Source organism: Cervus elaphus, chromosome 8, assembly GCF_910594005.1.
Source record: "Cervus elaphus chromosome 8, mCerEla1.1, whole genome shotgun sequence".
NCBI classification, from domain to species: domain Eukaryota; kingdom Metazoa; phylum Chordata; class Mammalia; order Artiodactyla; family Cervidae; genus Cervus; species Cervus elaphus.
The window spans coordinates 34,444,912-34,472,433 of record NC_057822.1 but is presented as its reverse complement, the minus strand read 5'-3'; the positions used below and the strand labels follow the sequence as shown (position 1 = coordinate 34,472,433).

Sequence of the window (27,522 nt, the reverse complement as noted above, 5' to 3'; positions counted from 1 at the left end):
TCATATTTATTTTTTATATGTTGTATATATCTGGGTTTAAAATATAAAGAAAATAGTTATTATTATAACTTATTATGTTAAGTAACAAGATGCCAACAGGATTTGTAATACCAAGTTAACTGATTTTTATGGAAAGCATAAAATAATAATAATAATACTGGTCACCATTTGATACTACCAGTCCACATGAGTATTAATTTTGCCAATTGTTGGAAAAGAAAAATGAATAGACAAATAAATTAGAAACTAATAGAAGAATATACAAATGATTTGTCAATTATATCTTAATAAAGGTGAAATAATTTGGCTCAATAAATACTCAGTAAAGCAAACTTTGGCTACCTGATGATAAGAGACAATTCACTGGAAAAGACCCTGATGCTGGAAAAGATTGAGGGCAAAAGAAGAAGGGGGCAGCGGAGGATGGGATGATTAGGGAGCATCACCAACTCAATGGACTTGAGTCTGAGCAAACTCCAGGAGATGGTGAAGGACAGGGAAGCCTGGTGTGCTGCAGTCCATGGAGTCACAAAGAGTCAGACACAACTTAGCAACTGAACAAGGGGATACACAAATGCCAACCTGATTTCACATTTTATATATTAAAGCAGCCCTACTTTTCTGAGTGGCCTCATAAAATGTAAATGAAGTTGAACTATACTAATGAAATAGATGTCTGGGGATTTCATTTTACACTTTAGGGAAGAAAAGTTCCAACAAATGTTCAAACAACTTTTACACTGGTGGTTAAATTCTAGTCTTCCCAGATGAACTGAACATTTTAAAGTATAGGGAATATCGTCTTTAGCTTTTTGTTAGTTTGTTTCACCCACATTATGTAAGAGATGAATCTTGTGTAGTTCGTGTCTACTGAGTATTTTAACTGTTTTGAAATCTGTTTCCTTGAGAAGAACAAGTTACTTGGAGCAACCCAGTAGGAGCTCTGTGTTTGAAACTTCTATAAAGCTTTAACTATCCCCACAAAAGTGTGATCTCTGAGTTTCTGCCTTTCCTGGTCAGACGTGTTAGCTCTGTTTGTACCTGTCTATATCTTGGAAAGCTACATCAGGTGAATGACATCATTAGAACACATGGCTGGTCAAAACATGCTCAATCCAGAAGTGGTGGCACCTTAATTTACTCTCCTGAAAATAAACCATGAAATCTTCTCTAAGAGTATTAAAGACACTACCCTTCAAGAAACTTACATAAAATGTGATGTAATTTAAAACGAGAATCCTAAAATATTAAACCTATTATTTGAAATTGCTATTACATCAGTTATTTACTTACACTATATTTCTGGAATACTCTTTCACTTGCAACAATTTTAATAATATATTTGATCCTAACTCCTAAGTTACAAACTTCCACTGCTCTAATGTTTCCTGGGTTTCCAATGTCAAAATGTCAAACAGCCTCTGTAGTTAACCTGGATCTTTCTTGGCAGTGAGTTCAGTTAGGCTAGTATATAGAAGTACCCAATCTTGGAAGCTGGTCCCATTCCCTTGGACTCCTGAAGGACTAAGGAGTTAACCTGAGTGCTCATCTAGACACGTTTAGTCCAGTTTCCAAACTTGGATGTACATTGTAATCATATTTGGAGCTTAGCCAAAAAATAAAATATTGATACACAGGCCATTCTGCCCCAGAGATTCTGATTTAAATCTTTTGGTATCTGTCTACCACACATTTTGGTATCTGTGAAGTCGAGTGGGCCTTAGAAAGCATCACCACAAAAAAAACTAGTGGAGGTGATGGAATTCCAGTTGAGCTATTTCAAATCCTGAAAGATGATGCTGTGAAAGGGCTGCACTCAACATGCCAGCAAATTTGGAAAACTCAGCAGTGGCCACAGGACTGGAAAAGGTCAGTTTTCATTCCAATCCCAAAGAAAGGCAATGACAAAGAATGCTCGAACTACCGCACAACTGCACTCATCTCACACGCTAGTAAAGTAATGCTCACAATTCTCCAAGCCAGGCTTCAGCAATACGTGAACTGTGAACTTCCAGATGTTCAAGCTGGTTTTAGAAAAGGCAGAGGAACAGAGATCAAATTGTCAACATTCATTGGATCATCGAAAAAGCAAGAGAGTTCCAGAAAAACATTTCTGCTTTATTCACTATGCTAAAGCTGAATTGAACTACCCCACGTGTTTTGCAGAGATGTTCCCATGAAGGCACAATGCTTATGCCAGTATCTCAAATGACTGGTAATAAAACAACGGTTTATTAAAGGTAACACTGCCTCTTGAGATTTTGTTTGTTTCCTCTGTCCCTTTTCTCCACAGTATTTGATGATTCTCTCCAGCTGTTAATATAAACTAATATGATTGCATATGCAATGCTTCTTTTCTCTGCCCACACCCCCCATCAATTATATTCTATCTGATATCGTCTTGGTCACACCTACCCTTTTTGATAAGACTATTTAAGCCTACTTTAAAAGCAGTTACTCAGCTGCCGTGCAGATGTCAGACTTTCTGGCACCAAAGGTGTGGCAGACCTGTTGTGCCCAGGACACTGGGGCAGAGAGGAACTGAGCACTATGCTAAGTGCTCAGAACAGTGGGCACCAAGGATAGTTTGTAGCTGGACGTCACCCAGAAAAAAGAAAAGCTGCCCCTCAGTCCCCAGTGTGAGTTCATAACTAACACTTTCCCCAAAACTGACAAAGACATTTGTGTCCAAAATATTGAGTGTCTAAAAGAAGGACAAACAAAATACAAAGTATAATTGCATTTCTTTTTAGGGTGAGAGAGAGGAAGGAGGAAGCATAAAAGCTGGAAAAGAGTAACAATATAGAGAGAGAGATTAAGGTTGATTGATATGACAGGTACAAATCTCTTCCCCACACTCACATATGGAAGGCATATAATTTCATTTTTTTTTTTTTTGCAACAAACTGAAGCTATCTTAAACTAAAGTTAAGTTTCATTTTAAGCCCTTATTCTACAAGAAAGAACACTAAAATCTCAGATGATTAGGCCATTACTCACATCTCCACTTCACTGATTTTTCCTTAGAGATTCATATAATGGAACTTGAAGGAATTATCAGGAATTGATATGGAGTGAATTTACTTCAGTTTGTAATAACTGTCCTTCCATCACCACCACTAAATGCTTCTACACATTTTTATACACTCCTTAGTAGGATGAGATACTCTTCCACGTTGAGAACCATTAGGTTGGCTGAAAGGTAAAATGGGCAGGGAGTTTAGAAAACTATTGCACCTAAAATTGTTTAAAATTGCAAAATACTATCATGTCTATTTGTATATGCATAGAAAAATGAAAAATAAGTTAGCATGGGCTGATTTTATATTGGGAGCTTATATGATTTTTAAATGATTTTTATCTTTTTGTTCATTTTTTAAAATAAACTTGATTTATTTTATAATAAGAAAAAAATTAAAGCATCTTTTAAGAGTCAATGAAGTGAAGTAAAACTTACTAACTGATTAACTCAGCACTCAAGACAGTTGTCTCACTCTTTTTAATAAAACACTTTGGCAAGCAAAGGCTCATTCTTCCCAGTGAACTATATGAAGGTCTCACCTGTGATGTTCTGTTCAGTTTCCTTTCATTTAAGGAACCTCTATAGCCTTGGAAAAATGATTACAAGTCTAGATTACAAGCAGAGAGCTATTAGTGATATCTAGGGGAAACAAATTGCTTTTCCAAAACATGTCTGATTATGATCATTGTATGTACATAATATTTACACATTTTGTGAAAAACATGTTAAATTTAAATGTTAAACACTGTTCAAGAATTCTACATCGTTATTTGAGTTGTAGAACAGGGACAGAGAGACATTTCACAAAAAATTGAAGCATTATTTATGTTAGCTATTGCATTGATAAATTTAATACTGCTCTTGCTCAGTACTCAGAAGTTAAAATTTAAAGACTTAAAAAGGTAAAACTTTGTCCCTTGAAGATTGGAATTACATCAGTGTTTATAACTTTGCTGTGTTAACAATAAAGTTCATATTAGCAACAGCAGGTGAGGCAAGGGATTGAAGAGGTAAGAGTCTTTCCAATTTTTCTCACCTATGTGCCTCTTAATAGATCAGGAAGTAATGATTCATGAGGCCATGAGGCTAAAAGAAACTGTATTGTTTACAGGAAGATAATTTTAAAATACATTTAAATATATAGAGATTTAACTAATACCAATCCGATTTGCTTACTATTGTATCCCTCCATCAGTAACACTATAAGTTACACATGTTGAATGAATAATTGACTAGGCTATATATGTTGAATGAAGCTTTCTTTTTAGTGGATATGATTTTTAGGATATTAGTGTACAATAAAATTAGTCATCTGAGAAACAAAGGTAAATTCTATGAAGAGAATTCTAGCTTAATTAACATGCTTGTTCAGTTCAGTTTTAAGAAATATGGATTTAAGTAGTCTTTCTCTTAACTTCTTCCATATGAAAAATCCCTCCATACTTCATTTCATTCCAGAAAGGAGGCACCATAACTTTAGAACAGATACTCTCAAAAGAGGGTGCAACCCAATGGAAAACTATGTTCAAGAAAGGTCTCAAGTGATAATAAAATAAAGACCTAACATTTTGGCTTTCACTTACTAAGTACTTGAGAAACCTGTATGCAGGTCAGGAAGCAACAGTTAGAACTGGACATGGAACAACAGATTGGTTCCAAATAGGAAAAGGAGTACGTCAAGGCTGTATATTGTCACCCTGCTTATTTAACTTATATGCAGAATACATCATGAGAAACGCTGGGCTGGAGGAAGCACAAGCTGGAGTCAAGATTGCGGGAGAAATATCAATAACCTCAGATATGCAGATGACACCACCTTTATGGCAGAAAGTGAAGAAGATATAAAGAGCCTCTTGATGAAAGTGAAAGAGGAGAGTGAAAAAGTTGGCTTAAAGCTCAACATTCAGAAAACTAAGATCATGTCATCCGGTCCCATCACTTCATGGCAAATAGATGTGGAAATAGTGGCAAATAGATGTGGAAACAGTGGCTGACTTTCCTATTTTTTTGGTGCTCCAAAATCACTGCAGATGGTATTTGCAGCCATAAAATTAAAAGACGCCTACTCCTTGGAAGGAAAGTTATGACCAACCTAGATAGCATATTAAAAAGCAGAGACATTACTTTGCCAACAAAGGTCTCTATAGTCAAGGCTATGGTTTCTCCAGTAGTCATGTATGGATGTGAGAGTTGGACTATGAAGAAAGCTGAGTGCCGAAGAATTGATGCTTTTGAACTGTGGTGTTGGAGAAGACTCTTGAGAGTCCCTTGGACTGCAAGGACATCCAACCAGTCCATCCTAAAGGAGATCAGTCTTGGGTGTTCATTGGAAGGACTGATGTTGAAGCTGAAACTCCAATACTTTGGCCACCTGATGCAAAGAGCTGACTCATTTGAAAAGACCCTGATGCTGGGAAAGATTGAGGGCAGGAGGAGAAGGTGACGACAGAGGATGAGATGGTTGGATGGCATCACCAACTAAATGGACATGGGTTTGGGTGGACTCCGGGAGTTGGTGATGGACAGGGAGGCCTGGCATGCTGCGGTTCATGGGGTTACAAAGAGTCGGACATGACTGAGAGACTGAACTGAACTGAACTATTAAGTACTTAGCACTACACTAAGTACTTTCATATATAGTAAGTCATTGAAATTTCACAAAACCTTATGAGATGGACATTATTACTAATATTTGATTTTAGATGAGAAAGCTGAGAGAATAAGTGTGCATCATGTGTGTGGGGAAAAGAAACTAGAAACGGAACTCAGAATAGCCTAACCAAATCCATGGGCATCTTGAATCTGTAACCCAGTTGTCTAAGAAAAGTATAATTCCCAAAGTATTTATATTAGACAGGCTAACAACAACAAATTTAAAAGTAAAGATAATGAAGCCATTCTGCCTGAGTTTGAATCTCAGCTCTGCCATTAATAAACTGAAATCTCACTCAAGTCACAGAACCTTTTCAGTCTCTGCTCTGTAAAATGGAGGTGCTAATTCTCAGCAGGTAGTGTTGTGATTATGTGAATTAATATATATAAAGTGCATATAACTATATCATATATTTATCAGTTAGCATACGCTTAGAAAATATGTAAGTATTGGCTCTTATTATCATACCATTTGATTATAATTATGTAAGAAATAAGTGGCTATTAGTGATTACTGGAGAAAAAATAGATATTTTAATTATTTTAATTATCTGATAAATCAGCAAAAAAAGTTGTAAATGCATCTACAGAGAAAGAAATTATGTAAGCTACTGCCCTCTTACTTAATAGTGAGATTAAACTGGTCCAATTACAAATTAATATTTCAAAAAGAAGACACCTTACTCCATAAATAAAACTCTCTATATTAGTGAGGTTATAGTTATATATATCATAAAACTAATATTCAAATTTAAATGGTTATGAATTATGTGTATTTTGCTTTCATTAAGCCAATCATACAATAGGGCTTAAAGGTATATTTGAAATTCTCCAGCAAAATTTCTAAGATGCTGAAAAGCATCTTGTTTCTTTTGTACATAAACATCAAAAATCATGTTATTTGGGAAGAAAGACTAAATTTGCCCTGAAGCACTCCCAACACCTCACTGCATATGTTGCCTTAAATGCTGCATTGTAAGAATTGGTCTTGGGGAAAAAAAAAAATTGTGAGACATTTCCTGAGTTCTAATTTGAGATTTTTTTCTTTGTAAGGCACTGAAAGCAACTGGCATTTGGCTTTGTGTTACCCTATGCACCAGAGGCATGCAGTTATCAAAACAACTCTTGTGTGTTATTCCCTTACTTATTAAGTTGATTTTATTAAATTTGTTCCTGGCTGATTTGCTATATGCCAAACTTTCTCTCGGGATTCATTTCTAAAGAATTCATAATGGAGGTGAAAACTTTTGATGGGTATGTTTCAGAAAGTTCTCAGATTCTAATAAAATCCCCAAAGTTTGCATAAAACCCTAGGGAAAATATCCAAGTTATATAAATGTTTTGGAATTAAGTGCTAGAGAGATATAAAAAGCAATAGAATATTAATTGTCTTGTGATACAAATCAAAGAAAAGAGAAAAAGGCTTGTGCCTCAATTATTAATGCAGTTTTAATTTGAATCAATGTGCCAGAATGCAGAGAATTTATAACTAAATTTCTCAAAAGGAAGTAAGCTCGATATACAATGGGCAGCATTTCACAAGAACCCAGCGCTATTTTCTACATGTCCTAATATTTTGACAAAGTCGGAAATATGCAAGGAGAAAGAAAAGAGATGACTCCAACTGCAAATGATGCTGTGATCTGAAAAAATAAAATTTCAAAAGGAAAATAAGGATTGTGTCTCAGAAAGAGAACCTCAGGTTTAGGTATAAATTCAAGAAAAGAGGTTTAAGAGGTAAGTTATCAAATTAGTACAGAAGAGACAAAATCTGAGACACTGGTGATACGAAAAGTCTTTTAAAACTTTAGTGAGCTGATGAGCTTTTACCAAGTTACAAGTTCAAAGTTAAAATAGGAAAGAAAAAAAGAAAATGTCATAGTAACTACAGGACATCCTCAGAGCATTTGGTGAAAATGTTAACTATTTTTCTCTGCTATTTATTAGGAAGATCTGTTGTTCTCATTTCAGTGATGAAAACAAAGCTTAAAGGACTATTTTGTTCTTCAAAGAAAAGCAAAAGTGGTGGATTACGTTAGGTTTCAGATTATTTACAGTTTATTTCAATGAGTAAGCCATTGAAACATACCTAGTACACATTTCATTTGTTCTCTAAAATACAGTGACCTTTTCACTTTAATATTTTATTATTGCTTCATTTCCCGCTCTTAATTTCAGCATTACACAAAATAAATCTCTGGCTTGAATTATCTGCTTAGCCCTTGGAAAACTAGGGCAACTAACAGGCCAAAGAATGATGAGAAAATGTGGAATGAAGATGCTTAGGTAAATTGGAGAGTCAAACAATGGCTATCTGCAGGATTCTATTCAGCTAGAAACTTGAATATTTTGCTATTCAAAACAATCTACCATTTTGCCTACCTCTCTCCAACACTGATCCTATTCCCAACTCTCCATTAATATCATGTCTCATATCTACTTGCTCCTCTATCTATTAAGTTAATGTTTAAGGGGAAAATATAAGCTGATATACAAGAAGTTATTATGGCTGATCTTTGTATCCCATTTAGACACAGCATGCTGAAGTAATTTAGAATGTTTATTTAATACCTACTATTAAGGCATGTGCTAAGCACGGGGAATACAATGATGAAAGACAAACGTTCCCCCAAGAAAATTTAGAGACTGAAGTTGGGATATAAAGACAAGAAGAAAAACCCATAGTCATAATTTAATTACTGTTTTAAGAATACATACAGAATGCTGCACAAGGAAAATAGGAAAACAATGTCACTTCAATTTAACAAGGCATGCACTATCTCTATGAGAAAGTGACCCTTAAATTGAATCACTGAGGTCAGAGCCATCACACTGACTTTTCTGCATGTTAAAAAAGAAAGACTTTGGATATGGACAGTTCATATAGGGAAAGGCAGTGAGGCCAGGTTTCCCCTGTGTTGCTAGTGGTAAAGACCCTGCCTGTCAATGTAGGAGAGAGAAGAGCTGAGGATTGGATGTGTGGGTCAAGAAGATCCCCTGGAGGATCTTGCTTGGAAAATCCCATGGACAGAGGAGTCCCTCAGACTACCATCCTTAGGGTCTTACAGAGTCATACACAATTTAAGCAACTTAGTATGCACACACATGTATTTATCCTCCAGTTTCTTTAAGAAACATCAATGGGAAGCTCCGTGCCTATGCAGGGTTTGGCAATATACTGGAATATAAAAATACGCAATTCAGGCTTAGACTTTGGCAGTTCAGTCTTTGACAGACAGTGATGAAAGGAAACCTCCACATTGATTGATGAGAGTGGATTTTTTACCAGGTAATTGGAAGTAGGGCATTGGTTTTGAGGGTGCTTTGAAAAAATAAAATTTCATTTTCCTTTCCAGACTCTTGGGGATATTGTAAAATGCTGTTTTATAATGTGATGTGCAGAAACATTTAATGAATGTTCAATAAAATAGGTTGGATGTTAGCACTTTTATATGAAAAATTGTTTTTAAATTTAAATAAAGCACAGTCTTAGAAGACTGGTATTCTGTAAGTGGTTCAAGTATGCATTTTTAAACTACCTACCGCCTATGTAACTGCTTGCACATACTTAAACCATTTGGCTATGTATGTGAAGGGGCTACTGCTCAAAGAGATTGTAAGTCATGAAATTTCTCTTGAGATATAAGAATACAGTGTGTATTTAAATAGTGACACGTGTTCTCTAGTTACAAGAAAATTTGTAAAAAATAAAAAAGGATCTCCCGGGCTTCTTGATAGTTCAGTGGTAAAGAATTCTCCTGTCAATTCAGGAGACACAGGTTGGATCCCTGGTCCAGGAAGATCCCACAAGCCACAGAGCAACTAAGCCGGTGCTCTGCCAGAACTACTGAGCCCACACTCTAGAGCCTGTGCTCCACATCTAGAGAGTAGCCCTTGCTCTTCACAATTAGAGAAAAGCCCAGGCAGCAATGAGGATCCAGCACAGACAAATAAATAAATAAATAAAAATTACTTAAAAAAAAGTATCCACCAAGACCTCTTCAGCAGTAAAACAGCAACTACCCTCTATTTGCAATAGCTACAATGCAGTGATCACTGTGCCTTTTGGACCACAACAGCCCATACATGCTTTGCTACAGCTTTACTTTGATGGTCTTGGTAACAAGACACAATGACACATCTCTAATCCACATGTAACAGGCACGAATAGGAAATAATCATTTCTCCAGAGGTATACAAACAAACTGGCTTTGTTTTCTTACAAGTGCTACCTTATCTGAGAACTTTAATTTGGCTCTCCTGGTTCATTTCAGAAGCCAACTCTATTTAGCTTTATTTAGGATTTCTTTCCCTGCAAGATGACTGTATGTAATTATAGTCTTTAAATCTTCTCCCCCTTTGATTTATGTGTGTGTGTGTTTTGTCATAAAGTTATCAATTTAGGTGCTAGTGAGGATTAGAAGGGCTGTCTACAGTTATTGAGATATTTGAAGCCTGCTAATTCCATTTTGAAGATAACATGGATCACACAGATAACCACTTCTATCAAATGCAGGCATTCAGGTGAGAAGGTGAATGCTAGATATGCTGTAGTTTTAAAGCAGTTGTTCAGTTGAGAATGGATGATCAATTCCGTATTAACATGAACTGCTGGCAAGGGAATCATATCAATAGTCTTACAGTCATTACTAAGTATTAAGTGTTAGAATACTGTGGTTGGTGTTTTTGTTTTTCTTTCTCTGTTTTTCCTCTTTCTTCTTCTTCTTCTTCTTTTTTTTTTTTTTAAGCCCCAGGATAAAAAGAAAGCCTGCAAAATATCAATGGCAGGATGACTGTTTTCAGCTAATGGTTTGTTACATCAATGGACCTTATCTTGGCCTCAATTATAGATATCAGCATTTACTGCAAAAGCAAATAGCACCTGAAAGTTGAGGGTAAAGTAAGAGTGGATGAGGGGAAAGAACTAAAAAGTTTTTCATCCTTAGTACTGAGCCCAAAATGCTGCTATAACTTTTGAAGCCAAGTTATTCTCCCTTATCACTGTATCTGATATGGGAAAATATTACTGTTGTTGGTTTTATAAATTGGTGGGATGATTCAGTCTTAATTTTGTCATCCTCACTGATGGTTTACATTCTTACGGCTGTGCTCATATGTTTATAAGATTTTTTTTTTTAACAGAATTAGAATAAAGCAATTTTACCAACCACAAACACCCATTATGTACAAGGAATGATCCTTAGGTGCAGGATACACAAATATATGTCACAGATCACCATCCTGAACCTCAAGGGAATGGCCAAGGAAATACACATATGCAATAAAGTATGATAAATGGGGGGGGGGGGGTAGTGGATACTAGGACCAGTGAGAAAGCAAACAGAAAGTGATTCTTCTGCTTGAGTGGGTATGGGGAAGGCTTTACAGAAAAAAAAAAAAAAAAATCCTGATCAAACGCAAAGGACCCTTAAAGCATTTAAGCAACTAGGTCCAGAGTCCTTAGAATCATTAAAGCAAAATTCTGAGGGCTGCTACTCTCCTGAGATTTATGTTTCTGTTTATTCTGCTTATTATGAGCTACAGGTAAGAAGATAAGTTTGCATTGCTAATCATCTTATTTCAAAAACTGCTGATAGTTTAGTGTTGTTGTGTATGGGAAGTATGGATTAGTCAAATTTTAATGACTATTTGTTTATCTAGATTTGGGTAGAGCCAAGGGACCAGGCCTTGTTCAGTGAGTGTGTAAAGGAAATCAGCATTTTCCACATATGAAACTTAAATATGGAAAGCTAAGTTATAAGCTTGCACTAATGACATTAATAAGCAGATATGCAATGTACAAAATATTTATTTTAAGTACATTCCACTGTGTGACACATAATGGGCACTCAAAATACAATTACTGAATGAGTCATTTAAGAAGAAATTTACACATGCTATTCTGAAATGTGTTATGCTTTTGGATCAAGATAAAACCATAATTTTGTATTCCAACTGTTTTTAAAATAAAAAAAGACAAAACATTCTTTACTATAAAGTATTATTCTTCTAATTCTTTTGTTTTTGGGTTAATATTTCCAAGTTTCTTGAGGAACAAAATATTTGGCTGTATGAAGTAATCAATGAAATATGTATAGCACAACATATAACTAATCTATAACTAGGGAAACAACATTATAATGATCCCAAAGCTATACAAATTTAAATTAAAAAATTAAAGTTAAAAATATTCTTATCATCTGGAACTGAAAATAATATATGGGAAATGAAGTTTCTTTAAATCAGAATCTGCTCATAACAGACCCCTTAAACACTGATCACGGCCCATACATCTTTGTACTCGTTTTTCCCTTGAAAATCATTCTTAGATAGGTTTTCATACATATATTTGCAAGAATCACTAAAAGACTGATAAAGTGCTTCCTCTCCTCCTAGAAGCTTACCCAGTGACCTTGTATCCGTCCACAACTTCCATGGTTCCCATCCCCACACCTTTTCTCAGTCACAGATTTCTGTTTTCTCACAGTATTAGTCCACCTGTAATTTTTTCAGGTTATGATAATTTCCTTCTCAAATTAGTTACATACATAGAAATCTGCGCTCTGAACTTAACCTTATTTCTTGCCTTCTTAAAGAAAACAGAGTAGATTCCGAAAATAGGAAAAGATCAAGTTAGATTATCTAGTGCCATGAATTCTTTCTCTAAAAGTGCATCTTTACCATTGGCCATTTTCTTAATTTCTTATTTTTTCTATCTCTGCTTTACTTTCTGATTAAATTCATTTTTAATGATTTTTTAATTTGTTACTTGTACTGATTAATAATCAAATCAATTTGCTTCTAAAATTAAGTCATTTTGGAGTTCATGAAACTGAACTAACATTTAGCCATTTTATCTTTTTTATTTCTGTAACTATAACATGCTGATAGCTTAAAAACAATATTGATACTCTCTTTGGTCATTTTCATGTACAGGGATCAACTGATCTATAACAAAAAGATTATTTTTCAAAGGAAGAGCTTTTCTTCTTTCTCTTATGTCTTATATGTTCATTCTAAAATATCATGTGCTTAACTGGACAATTAATAAACATTCACTGATGGCAACCCACTCCAGTGTTCTTGCCTGGAAAATCCCAGGGACGGGGGAGCCTTGGTGGGCTGCCATCTATGGGGTCGCACAGAGTCGGACACGACTGAAGTGACTTAGCAGCAGTGGCAGCAACCACGTGCAGAAGGGCATACCAGTAGGTATTATATGGACAAGATTTAAATGTCATAAATAATAATACAAAAAGCCAATTATAATACATCTCAATTTGAAAGCTCCACTAGTATAATACAACATTTCCTAAGTTGAACTATCTCTGCCATCAATTTCAGCTCAGTGTCAATAAAACTACTTTTTTTTCATCCTTAACATTCACATTCAATAGCAAATACTTTTAATTCTATATCCCAACAATGATTCAAATTTGTTCTCTCCTTTCAAGTGATAATAATTTCCATTATCCAAGCCACTATTGTCTCTTGTTTGCTGCTGCTGCTGCTAAGTCGCTTCAGTCATGTCCGACTCTGTGCGACCCCATAGATGGCAGCCCACCAGGCTCCCCCGTCCCTGGGATTCTCCAGGCAAGAACACTGGAGTGGGTGGCCATTTCCTTCTCCTGTCTCTTGTTTAGACTTCTGCAATTAATCAGTATCTTCATTTTAACTTTTGCTTCTCTACTTCTATACTTCACACAGCAATATTATATCTGTCCCTCTGTTCTACCAGTTCGTCCATCCACCACCCTATCCATCCATCCATCCACCCATTTATTTCAATACGGTATATAGAACTTGCCAGTCTTCCTTTTCTTCCAGAAAATTTAGCCACACTGAAAATTCAGTTCCTTTTAGTTATTTGAAATAGCCTAGCTTTCTTCCTGCCTTCAGGCTTTACACATTCTGTTACCTTTGCCTCAGAAGTTCATTACTCTATTCTTCACTTTTAGATAAGCTGAGAAGGCACTCATATTGAGAAAAATTTCTTCTCCTTCCAGACCCACATTGTCCAATGTATGTAATGTGAGTCAAAACTGCAAACTGCATATGTAATGTAAAATTTTCTCCTACCTACATTTAAATAAGTAAAAAGAAACAGGCACAATTAAATTTTAATAATGTATATACTTTTAATACAATATATCAAAATTGTCTTTTAAATATGCAATTGATACAAAATTATTAATGAGATAGTCTATATTCTTTTTTAATAAGCCTTCAAAATCCTGTGCATATTTTAAAATTCTGTTATATCTGGATTCTGACCAACAGGCTTTTGTCTAATAAAAAGATAAAAACAATTCTAAGTGAATATACAGCAAATTGTAAAGGTATTTCTGAGTTGTATAAGAAAGAGAGTAGTTGTTACATAGAGGAAGGAAGACTACTTTTCCTATGTTACACACTTGATGTTCTTTTTTTCAAACAATGAACCCCTTCTGCTTCTTAAGTTAGAAAGACATTTACCTTTGAAAATATTAATCACATGATTTAAAGGGGAAAATTTCCAAAAGTTAAACACTTATGAACTATTATAGATTCAGTCTCATTTGTGAATAAATTTTATATTTTGAAAGAGTACATGTTGCTTTCTCTGTACAACACAACAAAGATCTGGATAATTATGTAAAGGCAAGCCATGGCTCCTTTTGTAGCACTGAGTGGTTCTCAAGAATTGGAAAGGAATTAGTCATTCAAAAACAGTTAAAAAGTGATTTCCTTTGAACTAGAAATGCAATAAACAGGACTACACCATCCTTTATTACCCACATTCAGATTTGTGGATCTGTCCTAGCCCTATTTCATGCTTCCCAGGTACTCTGTTCATACCTCTATACAGCTAGTATCATATTACATTACCACAATTTGAATGATTTCTGTTTTTTTCCTTGCATTGTGAGCTCTCAAGTTCAAAGAACCTATCCTGTTCATCTTGATATTCCTAGCACCTAACATGAGGTCTAGTACATAACAGGATGTATTGTTTAAGGCCAACCTAATTTGGAGTATGTGTCCACGTGGTATGTTTTCTACTTACTTTGAAAATAAGCAATACAATTTACCAGCACTGCTGTATACATGTTCAAGTAATAAATGATTGTACATCACAACTCACCTGAATTTTCCCGTTTCAGTTATAAAAATATAATACATGAATATAGCAAAGAAGAACTAAACAGCCTTTAGATGAAAGTGAAAGACGAGAGTGAAAAAGTTGGCTTACAACTAAACATTCAGAAAACTAAGATCATGGCATCTGGTCCCATCACTTCATGGCAAATAGATAGGGAAACAATGGAAACAGTGAGAGATTTTATTTTGGGGGCTCCATAATCACTGCATATGGTGACTGCAGCCATGAAATTAAGACACTTGTTCCTTAAAAGAAAAGCTATGGCCAACCTAGATGGCATATTAGAAAGCAAAGACATTACTTTGCTGACAAAGGTCCATCTAGTCAAGGCTATGGTTTTTCCAGGAGTCATGTATGGATGTGAGAGTTGGGCTATAAAGAAAGCTGAGCACCAAAGAATTGATTCTTTTCAACTGTGGTGTTGGAGAAAAACTCTTGAGAGTCCCTTGGACTACAAGGAGATCCAACCAGTCAATCCTAAAATAATATTTAGGAATATTCAGTCCTGAATATTTATTGAAAGGACTGACACTGAAGTTGAAGAACTGACTCTTTTGGAAAGACCCTGATGCTGGGAAAGATTGAAGGCGGGAGGAGAAGGGGAAGGCAGAGGATGACATGGCTGGATGGCATCACCAACTCAATGGACATGAGTTTGAGTAAGCTCTGGGAGTTGGTGATGGACAAGGAATTCTGGTGTGCTGCAGTCCATGGGGTCACAAAGAGTCAGAACGACTGAATGATTGAACTGAACTAATAGAAGCATGTGTAGAGAATAACTATTTAGCACTGTAGATCCATAACGATCTATGTTTGAAATGAGGTTAAAAAGGAACATTTTCTATTTCTTTTAATAAACTGAGAAAATAGTAAATAATCTTGACTTTGTTGATTGATATTGCTTTTGTCTGATGTAAATTTTGATTTACATTTTCATCTGTAAAAGACTATAGAATCATACTAGATGAAACATATTCTCTGCCACAAGCCTTGCCAATTTTAATTCATTAAATATGTTTAAATTGGGGTGAATATATGCTTTATTCCTTGTTATTCTGTGATACTCTTAAGGCTGGGAAACAGAAAGTAAGACACAGTCATAGTCTCATATTTTAATAGTATAAAATATTAAGCTACTAATGTTAATCAAAAGGACAGAATGATTCTTAAGAGTTTGCCTGACCATCAACCCACAGAATTACGTAATCCTGCTTCGCTAAAGGAAAATAGAGATGCTGACACCTACTCGTTTCATCTTTTCTCTCTTCATCAGGTGCTTCTCCAGGAAGAAAAGACCCAAGGTAACTTGATATGCAGGGAATTTGTTCTGTAACCCTTGGAGTCTTCAAAGAAACAGAGTTTGTACATGTCTCCAACACTTGTTGCTGAAGACCAGCAAAGCTGACAATGCCCCCAGGTTCTAACTGTCCACCAAGGTGGACAGCTGAGACCTGTGCAGACCTATCTCCCTTGACACTGGTGGATGCTGTAGTGAATAGCTAGAGAAGAGTTTTCCCACCACTATCCAGATGTCCAGGCAAGAAAGACAACAACAGGGAGTTGCTGATAAGGACCTCAGAAGCTTGCAAACTTTAACTCCAGAGACTCCCTTTTCAAGGAAATCTTATTTAGAAAACTCTAATACAAATAAAGTAGACAAAAAATAGACTGTAGCCCACCTAGGCTCCTCTGTCCATTCTCCAGGCAAGACTACTGGAGTGGGTTGCCATTTCCTTCTTAATTCTCGTACAAACAAAAAGTAGACAAAAAGGCACCACGGAAGATCATGTAGGGGCCTCTGTGGACCAGCCTGCCTCTCTTGTCCACTTCCCGTCCCATGTTTATCCTTCTTTTCCTTTCTCTTTCATTTCCCCCTCCTTCTTCCTTTCCACTCCCTTTTTTCTCCCCACTTCTTCTATCAGTCCTTTCATCTTTTCTCTAATGACAATTAATTTTTAAATGTGCTTATTGAACAGGAGAGTTGGAGACTAGAATTATAAATAAAACTGAGATTTGACTATGATTTTTGGCTATTTTGATTTAGAAGTATCAGAAAAAAATTAAATAAGTCAAGGATATGCTGAGAGTTACCCATCAACAATCCATATTCTTGAATTCTTTACAAAATAGCATAATAAATGAGAATTTGTCAAATAATTTACCTGATTTCTTATTAGAAGTTTATAAACATTTATAATATAATATATAAAGAGAATAGGAATACATGCCATATTCTAAATATAAATTTCATTTAGAGAACAACAGTTTTTAGTTAAAAATATTACTAAATGTAAACAAAATACTCAACATATCAGTATTCTATTTTCTACAATCCAAAAGATAAATGGGTTTATTAAACAATTGACTTGTCTTATATAAGTGCATGCATAGAGCTTAAGAGAATGGTGAATCAACTTGCTTTTTTTTTTAAATCTTAGTGAAAATATCAATTGAAAACATATGAACACTAACCTTTTTTATATTCTATGTCTGTGTATCAAAGATTGATATGCAATTTTCTTAGTAAAGAGTTTGCTTTAGAATTTTTTTTTTGCTTTTTAATATTTTAATTTTAATGAAACTTCTGTTTGTCCACTAGAAAGATAATAAGTCAATGAAATATTTCTTGAAAATCTTTTTCTCTAAAAATTATTTCACTTCTTAAAACATCATTAGTTCTTAATCATTTAACAGTTATGGAGTGTTCAACATAGGTCAATTAAGCACATAATACTTTGCTTGTAGTAATTCATTTAAAACTCATTACAATTCCAAAGGTAGGTACTATTAAATTTCATTTTTCAGATGAGTTAAATATTTTTCCCAAGTTCACTAGGTCCATAAATGTGGACTCAAACCATCCTATTGACTGCAGCCCATGAACTTAATCACAACATTATAACACTTATCTAATGCCACACTAAAGCAGTTTGACTTTCTGTATGATATTTAAAAGAGCTTCCCTTGTGGCTCAGCTGGTAAAGAATCTGCCTGCAGTGTGGAAGATCTGGGTTTGATCCCTGGGTTGGGAAGATCCCCTGGAGAAGGAAAAGGCTACTCACTCCAGTATCCTGGCTTGGAGAATTCCATAGACTGTACCTATTGAGTCGCAAAGAGTTGGACACAACTGACTGACTTTCACTTTCACACATGATATTTAAAAAGCAGAAATCAAGTACTTTGCTAGAATATTTTGACTCTAAACTTGGGTAAGGAATTGTATTTTTGAATTTCTGTTAAAAGACAGGGCACTATGATAGATTATCTATACTTTAGCTTTGCATTTGTCTGCCCCTGTGGATGATGACGTTCTTATTGTAAAGAGGAAACCGAGTCTAAAACAGGTTTACAAATTTGTTCAAGGTCAAAAAAGTAGAATTTATCAGACACCAAAATCCTTTGTCTTTTAAAAATATAGCATTTCTCAAAGTAATTTGGGACTAGAGTATTCCATTAGAAAATTCCCTAAGAAATAAGATTTAGAAGACTTCTGATAATGCCACTGGCCCCAAAATATCTCCCTCAATAGAATCTCCTAAAACTTAAAAGTTCATGGGGAAAATCTAATATAAAAAAATCCACTGAGCTTCCACCTGTTGGAGCCTCATTACAGATCAGTTTGTCCAATCATGCTATCTCTTAAGTTTAGAGACCATCTACATCTGCGTTCAATGTTTCCCAAAGGGTGGTAAACAAGATAATTTCAGGTACATAGAGAACACTAAATAACACTGAATCACACTGTGTGAAAGTCCTTCTCTCTGATCACATCAATGAGAAAGTCCCAGCATGGCATCTCTGTATCTTTAACAAATCTCTAACTCCTGGCTATTGTCTTTTCCTACAGGAGAGAAAAAGAAATCTTCAGGCTCTGAGTCTTCGGCAGTCATGGTTTTGTTTTTTTTTTCCCTTTGCATTGATGTTTTATTATTTTATATTTTTGCAGAAGATAATGGAGTTTCACTTTCAGTAGTAATATTAACTTGATTTTAAAATATATTTATTTATGTAGAAAAAGGATTCAATAAAAATTCATAAGAAAATAAGAGTACAATTTCAGGTGAGTATGGCAAAAATTATGAAGACATTTTAACATTGACTAAAGCTGTAAAATACTGTCTTAATCTAGTTTTTTCATTTTACAAGAGAGAAATAGGAAACTCTGAGAGTTTAATTTGCACTGGATTTCACCATTAGAGAGTTTAGAGTCTAGGTTTTCTGTTTTCTCATTAACTGTTTGAAATAAACAGTGGCAGAAATGAGTCATGAATACATGTTTTAAGCAGGGAAAAATAAAGGCACAGCAAGAGCAAGAGTGACATGCAACTTTATTTGGAGGGTACCTAAAAGTAATTTAGGGACTCGATCTAGACATTAATCATTGAGCAACACTGTTAGTCAAGAAAGATTCATGAAATGTCAACTAACTCCAGTCAAAATGAAATCTAATAGTACGGTAGTTAATAAGTTTTAACCATCCCAAGACAAACAACCTAACTGTCTTAGGGTTTTAATAAAGACTCTGAGAAGTGAAAAGCATTTAAGACCAAAGGAATAAAGTTTTAAAGAAAGATAAGTAGTGTGCTCAGAGGTCATGATAGTATTCCCTACACCATACTACAATACTCTTCAAATCCCTATTGGATAGAACCTAAGTAAAAATTAAAAAAAGTTATAAAGGGACTTCAGAAGAAGATTTTGGATAAGGCTATGATTCCAAAATCACATCAGCTCACCCAAACACCTTGTGCTAAATCTATCACTGGAGGGTTAGAAATGTTAATATCTGTGGATTGAGAAGTCAAAGTATAACTGAACAGCACAGAGTATCTTCAAGGGAAGCAGCACTGATCTCCAGGTAAATTCAAAAAGAAAAAGACTGTGTTTTTTTCTACCAACACAAAACCCTGTTCCTCCCTTTCTGATCAATCTTGACCGAGTATCCTCCACGAAAAGAGCAGAATTTTATGATGAAGACAGCATTGTACAGTTGAATGAAGGTGAGATTTGGAGACAGATCTGGATTCCTGTCTGAGCTTCACCTTCCCCCCACCAACCACCCCCACCCCCCGCACCGCCGTTTTGCTGTTTAACTTTGACTGACTCCCCTGATGGTTCAGCAAGTAAAGAATCTGCCTACAATGCAGGAGACACAGAAGACATGGGTTCAATCCCTGGCTCAGGAAGATCCTCTGGAGAAGGGAAATGGCAACCCACTCCAGTATTCTTGCTTGAAAAATCCCATTGACAGAGGAGCCTCGTGGGCTACAGCCCAAAGTGTTGCAAAGAGCTGGACATGACCGAGCAACTAAGCATGTTCTTTGCAAAATGTCAACAATACTGACAACGTCATTGGATTATCATGAATATAAAGTGAGAAACATTTAGGAAAGATAAGAGAATTAAACATTCATTGGTCGCATACAATATGTCAGGCTCTTTAATCTTTTCTTTTTTGCTGCTTTGTGGTACCAATGGCTCAGTGCCTGAAGAATACAAGGTGTTCAATTAAGAGTTCCTGTCTATTTTCCCCATCTAACAAGGCACCCCATTATATTGTTAGAATGTTCTAATTGTTGACAAAATTTTTATTTTAAGCCAAAATCTTTCCCCTTTTAACTTCTGCCTAATTTTGTCTTCTGGAACAACTCAAAACTAAGCCACTCCTTTTTCTATGAGAGCCCTTCAAATATCTGAAAACAATTATCATGTTTTTATTCAGTCCTCTCCTCACCAGGGTCAACACACCCACTTCTTTCAGTTGTTACTTTTGAAATGGGGCTTTCTGGAAACATATTCTCCCAACTGCTTATTTTAGACACAGTCTAAGCCAATCAAATATATCCTTAAATTTATCCTTAAATTTAAATCCTGCCTTTATCTGAACATAGCAGTCCAAATGTAGTCTAAGAAAAGCTGTTGAATCAGTGCTGGGCAGCTTGCTGACCAATTCATTAGACCATCTTTTTAGAAGTATTTATGCTAGCAGGATACATGTTTACTATTTATTTGTTTGTTTTATTTTCTTACATGCATCCTGAGGGAGGGTGCCAATACACATGGCATGATTATACACATGGCATGGTTAAACAATTAAATATCATTAATACTAGATCTATTTTTGTTGGAGAACATTTTGTGACAATTTGGTTCAAAGTTTCCTCTTCAGTTAGCTACAGATATAGTATGAATTCTATAATAAAAAAATATAGAAGGCATTAATGGGGCTTAATTATCTATAAAGCTACAGTTTGTTATGAGTTCTTGTCTTTAGAATGTTCTGAGCTTAAGTTCTGCGAGCTACTGATGCATGACCTGAGCAAGTCAGTTAACCTTTCTGTGACTCAGTGCCCTCATCAGTAAAACAGAAGTGTCCCCTTACTTCACTGGGGCAGTGAGAATCACTCAATTAAAAAGACACGTTGTGCATAAACACAAAGATACAGAGGCAAAAGGTGCCTTATAAATCTTGAACAGAGGTGTCAGCTTTTTTTAAGGTGAAGCTCTCCCACTCAAAAGATTAAAATTCTAAGCAATTTGAAGAGCACAGTGACATCCATTTAACACAAGCTTTGCTTCCCTGATAGCTCAGTTGGTAAAGAATCTACCTGCAATGCAGGAGACCAAGATTCCATTCCTGGGTCAGGAAGATCCTCTGGAAAAGGGAAAGGCTACACACTGCAGTAGCTGACTTATTTGAAAAGACCCTGATGCTGGGAAAGATTGAAGGCAGGAGGAGAAGGGGACAATAGAGGATGAGATGGTTGGATGGCATCACTGACTCAATGGACATGAGTTTGGGTAAACTCTGGGAGTTGGTGATGGACAGGGAGGCCTGGCATGTTGCGGTCCATGGGGTCGCAAAGAGTCGGACATGACAGAATGACTGAACTTAACTGAACTGAACCCACTCCCATATTCTGGCCTGGAGAATTCTATGGAATAAAGAGTTGAACATGACTGAGTGACTTTCACTTTACTTATTAGTATATTTCTGCACTTCTGACTTCCTCTCAGGTCACCAAAATCTACCTTGTCCCAATATTTTATTTATTGCTTGCCCTTCTTTTCTTCCAAGTTATTAACATGGCCCATCTTTTTGTAAACAACACAACTTTCCTTTCACCATATTCCTCTTTATTTGCAGCAGCCGTTAGTTAACTTGTCCCCTCTGCTTCCTTAGGAAGGACACTGCATTGCTGACCCCATGAGTGCTCACTCTTTCCTTACATCATACTTCATGGGAAGTAATACAACAGATGTTTCAATTGCCTCACTGAAACAGAACAAGAAATGGGAACAAAATGCCTAACTGAGTCACACTCCATTGACATCTGATCATCCTTTAGCTGATAAGAAGGAAAACCAAAATGGGATTTTTCCAGAGCAGAGTTACCTGTGAATTTTGTCACCAGAAATGCTTTTATGAAAATTAGTTCCTGAAATGCAAATGCAGCTCCCCATCTTGATTGTAAATGTATTATAATTAAATTCAGCAAACATAAAGTTAAGCTAAGCTAGATCTCTTAGAAAGACAACTAGGTTATTGTCCCCAAAGACTTAAGCACAGCCAATCATTTGATGAGCTTAACTTCTTATTTGCTGAACCTAACTACAGAGGTTGAAATAAATGCAACAGTCACCTGGTCTTTGCAAATTAAATCCTGATAAATGCTTCACTAACACTTCCATTCCCTGGCTCCTCACCTGGCTGACATTTGACTGAGTTCTGATGGTGTACCTCAGGAGGGGTGCAAAGCACATTTGCATTCAGGAAGAAGGTCTTCCTGAAAAATTGACAAATTCAAGAAATCTGTCACTAGATATCTTGAGCCACAACTGGCTCTCCTTCCTTTATGTCTGTCACATCTAGGACACCATATTTGCCTAAGTACTCATATCTGACATCTTAAGAGTCTTTTTGTCTACTTGACGCACAACCTCTATATTCAGTTAGTTACTAAGCTCTAGTAAATCTATTTTCACAATGATTATTGAATATATCTCATGTTTTCAATTTTCACTGTAATCAATTGAGTCCAGGGTCTCATCAACCTAGTACTCAAAAACTTCAGATATTGAAATAACTCCACACAGCTGCAAGGTTGAGTTCCCCAAGTTATATTGTCAGACTCATAACAGGCTTTGTCTTAAAGGCTCACTACAATTGGGCCCTGATCTACCTTTTATACCTAAACATACTACCACTTCCAGGTTTCTGCTGCATCTCAAGGCTTCCCTCTATGTCACAGATTATTTTTCCTTATTTTTGTTTATTTTAGACATTGTCTTTGTGCAGTGAATAAAAATTGGAGGAGATTTTCCAAGTGGAAGTAGACCTAGAATTCTTTCTCTATTATTTTATAATTATTATTATTTTCTAAGAGCTAACGAGTCTTATTTCCTCTATGAATTTTTAAAAAGACTTTATTTACTGTTTTCTGTTTGGAGTTTAGGCTTACAACAAAAGTGAGAGGGAAAGAGAGATTTCTCATATATCCCATGTACCCACACATGCATAATTTCCTCTGTTACCAATATCACTCACAGAATTTTTTTTTTAAACCAAGGGATGAACCTACATCATTACATCAGAGTCTCTCAAAGTCAATAATTTACTTTAGGATTCATTATTGCTCTTTCATATTTCATGCATTTGGACAAAAGTATAATGACATAATTACTAAAGTATATGAAAGTATACAAAAGTACTATACTAATCATTATAATGTCATACAGAATGTTTAGACTGTCCTAAAAATCTTCCATGATCTGCCTATTTGTCTCTCCCTACCTCTCCCTAGCATCCCTCCCCCATCCCAAGAACCACTGATTTATTTATTGTCTCCATAGTTTTGCTTTTTCCAAAAAAGCATATAGTTGAAATCATATAGACTTCTCACCATCCTTGGATATTCTGTTCTATTTTTTCAGTCTTTGTTCTCCTTGTTTTTCAGTTTTTCAGAATTCTGCTGATGTATCCTCTAGCTCAGAAATTGTTTCCTCATCCATGTCCAATCTACTAATAAGCGCATCAAACACATTCTTCAGTTTCATTACACTGTTTTTTTTTCTCTCTCTCTCTAGCATTTCTTTTTTGTTCTTTCTTAAGATTTCCATCTCTCTTCTTAGACCATCTGTTCTTATACACTGTCTACTTTATTTACTAGAACACTTAGCATATCAATCATAGCTGTTTTAAATTCCCAACCCCCATCTGTCTGCCATGTCTGCTTCTTCAATATATGTTTTTGTCTTTTGGTATGCCTTGTAACTTTTCTTGATAGAAATGATGTAACAGGTAAAAGGAGATGGTATAAATAGTTCTTTAGAATGTGGTGAGGAGATAGTAAGTGTTCATCAGTCCTATGATGAGGTCTCAGTCTTTTACTGAGCCTATGCCTCCCAACTACGAACTTCACAAATGTTTCTCAGTTTTTTATCTCATTCTTTTGGTGATCCAGGTCCAGAATGGCTAGAGTCAGGTGGAGTTGTGTATTTCTCTTCTCCATAGTAGTTAGGCTCGATAATATCTAGCTTCACGGGTGACGCCAGTGGTAAAGAACCTGCTTGCTAGTGCAGGAGACACAAGAGACCCAAATAGGATCCCTGGGTTGAGAAGATCCCCTGGAGAAGGAAATGACTACCCACTTCAATATTCTTGCCTGGAGAATCCCATGGACAGAGGAGCCTGGCAGGCTGCAGTCCATAGGGTCACAGAGAGCTGGACAGGACTGAAGTGACTTAGAAAGCATGCAAGCATCTAGCAGGGAAGGCTCTAGTTAAGGAATTTCCCCTGAGGGCAAGCCCTGTTAAGAAGAATGGTGTGCATTTCAAAATAGTTCCTTTTCTCCTACCCCTTCTAGAGGTTGAAACAGATTCCTCTCCCATATTTACTGTGGAAATTCGATTGAAGGTCTGGCAGTAAACCCCACAGTATTGTGGGGACTAACCTATGACTGGGTACCCCTGAAAAGTGGTTGATTTTTCAGTCTCTTCAGCTTTCTATTTGTTGTTGGGACAGAATGGTGACACCCAAACTCCTCATATGTGGAACAGGTAACCATTTCTATGAATACTTTTGTGACACCTGCCCCACACACATTTAAATACATACTATTCAGTCATTCATTATTTATCTTATACTTTGGTGTGTGTGTGTATGCCAAGCAGTGTACTAAGTACTGGGAATATAAAGAAGGATAAAATGTAGTCCTTGATTTTACAGGATTACCATTCAGGGAATGTTTATGACATTTACTCCCTGAAGTACTCTTTTAGCATTAAGTTTGGGGTTAGGGACTGTTAACTTATAGCTCTATACTTCTGTGTAAAACACAGTACAAGGTCAGGGAACTAGGTTCTCTCATGCCATGTGGCCAAAAAATTAAAAAAAAAAAAAAGAATAAATTCTTAGAAGATGTATGATTTTCCCAAAGGGAAGGGTGGAAAGGCATTCCAGAGAGGAAGGAAACTGCATACAAAAGCATACTTTACTTATAAAGAGGATCTGCATATAAGGCATCATGTCAATGAAGACAGTCTCAGGTACTCAAGGCAGGCGATAAAGAAGATACTTAAAGTTGTGATGGCTATGGCTTTGTTCTTCACACAGCAGAGGCAGCAAATGACTGCTTACCCATCCATTAGGTATTTGTGTATGAGTGTAAATTAAATTTCTCATGTTTCTACTATAGGAAGTATATTTATTATTAGCCAAATCATTTCCTGGAACATAACATGAAAGACACTATAGATTCTACAAAGAAACTAGGGAAAGGGACTTCAGTTAGAAAAGTAAATAATGTAAAAAAAAAAAAGGTGATTTATTTTCCTAATTAAAGAAGTTATCAAGAACAAAAGAATTCACTTTTATTGTTCTTCAATTTACTTATGTATTCATTCCACAAATATTTGCTAAGCAGCCACTCTATGACAGACACTGGGTAATGTTTAAAATTCTTCAGCAAACTAGACATGGCCCTTGTCCTCAAGCTATTTATTATATAGAACAGAAGGAAATTAAATACGTAAATAATTGTCATAGTGAAAGTGCTACAAAATAGCATGGGTGCTATGAATGTAATAATGGGAGAAATTCAGTAAGACATGGGAGTCAGTAAAGCTTCTCTGAAGAAACCATTTTTAAAAGGAGATCTAAAAATTGAACAGGCTTAGCCTGAGTAGGAATAAAGACATGTTTCTATGTGTACTGGTGGGGAGGAAGTCTGAGCATGAAAGGGCAAATGTGTTAAGATTTGAATACAAAAAGGGAGTTGGCTAATTGAAAGATGAACATGGGTTTTAACGCCATCAGTGATAGCAGAAGACAACATTTATAGGCAGGGACCAGAAAATATAGGAATAAAATAATTTTGACCACTGTCTTCAGAGGATGGGAAGTTTTAAGAAAGAAAGTAAAGCCACTCAGCATATAGTCCATATTTGCTTGTACTTCACACTGTATTTCTTTCATGAACTCTTCCCAGTGCTTCACTGATACCTCATTAATTATTTTTTTTATGATTGCTTCCCAGTGCTTCCATGAGATACCATCTTGATTGTTGAAACAACTTTCACTCATTATGTACAGACTTTCTACATTTTTAGCTATTGATTTCCTCTTAAAAAAACAACAAAGTGTTTGACTTGCAATTTCACCTTTCTGAAAATACAAAATCACTACCACCCAAGCTGAACCTTTAAAAAAGCTTTGTAAAAATATATTGTCAAATCTTCAGAGCACAGCTCAACTGTCACTGTCTAGAGACTCAAAGAAGGAAGGAAGAAATCCAACAGTTACAAAAAGCCACCTCTTACTAAGGGGTTACAGGTGCTAAGCACCCTGATTGACACTTCTATTTTTGGAAACAAATGTGGCACCAAATTTTTAAAGAATATTTACTTCAATGTTTGATTACATATTTTGATTTTCAGGTAGAAATTTAATAGTAGTGATTTCAAAAAGGCTTAAATTTACTAAAACAAATACCTCAATTTTTATCACTTTCATTATATATTTTAACATAGTATTTTATATAGTCCTATGGGTTCAAATTACAGATCAGAAGAAATAACTACAGTGTTTAAAATGGAAACATTTTCGCATTTTATTTTTACACTTTTGAACTTTAGATTATGTTCTATGTGACTGAAGAGAGAGATCTTTAAAATTGATTTGGTCTTGTACAAATTTGTTCAAGTTTAAGCCTGTCTTTTTTGAAACAAAACAAAGTGTTCCATTTTAAGGATCAGAAAAATATAAAGCTAATGAAAAGTTCATAATTATGATTTTCTTAAAAAAGGTTTTATTTGATTATATTATACTGTTTGGAATTTAGAATTAAAAAGTGAAATGCAGTGTTGTGTCTGACTCTTTGCCACCCCATGGACTATAGCCTGCCAGGCTCTCTGTCCATGAAATTCTCCAGGCAAGAATACTGGAGTGGGTTGCCATTCCCTTCTCCAGGGCATCTTCCCAATCCAGGGATCAAACCCAGGTCTCCTGTGACTCCTGCATTGCAAGTGAATTCTTCACCGTCTAGCCACCAGGGAAGCCCTAGTTAGTTTTTAAAACTTACATAAATACCATTTGCTCTCTCTCTTTGAACCAAGGTCTTTGCTAAAAAGGTGAAGAAATAACCTTTATACACTCAGTTTTTCTAAGCAAAGAGTATCTAAGTATCATAGAGCAAGATGGGTTTGT

At 35.7% G+C, this 27,522-nt stretch overlaps 1 protein-coding gene across 4 annotated transcripts in view; it reads right to left on the bottom strand.

Moving 5' to 3' along the window:
• Positions 1-27,522, bottom strand: part of ERBB4 (erb-b2 receptor tyrosine kinase 4) — a 1,218,836-nt gene that overhangs the window by 717,787 nt on the left and 473,527 nt on the right. The gene's annotated exons all lie outside the window — the stretch shown is intronic.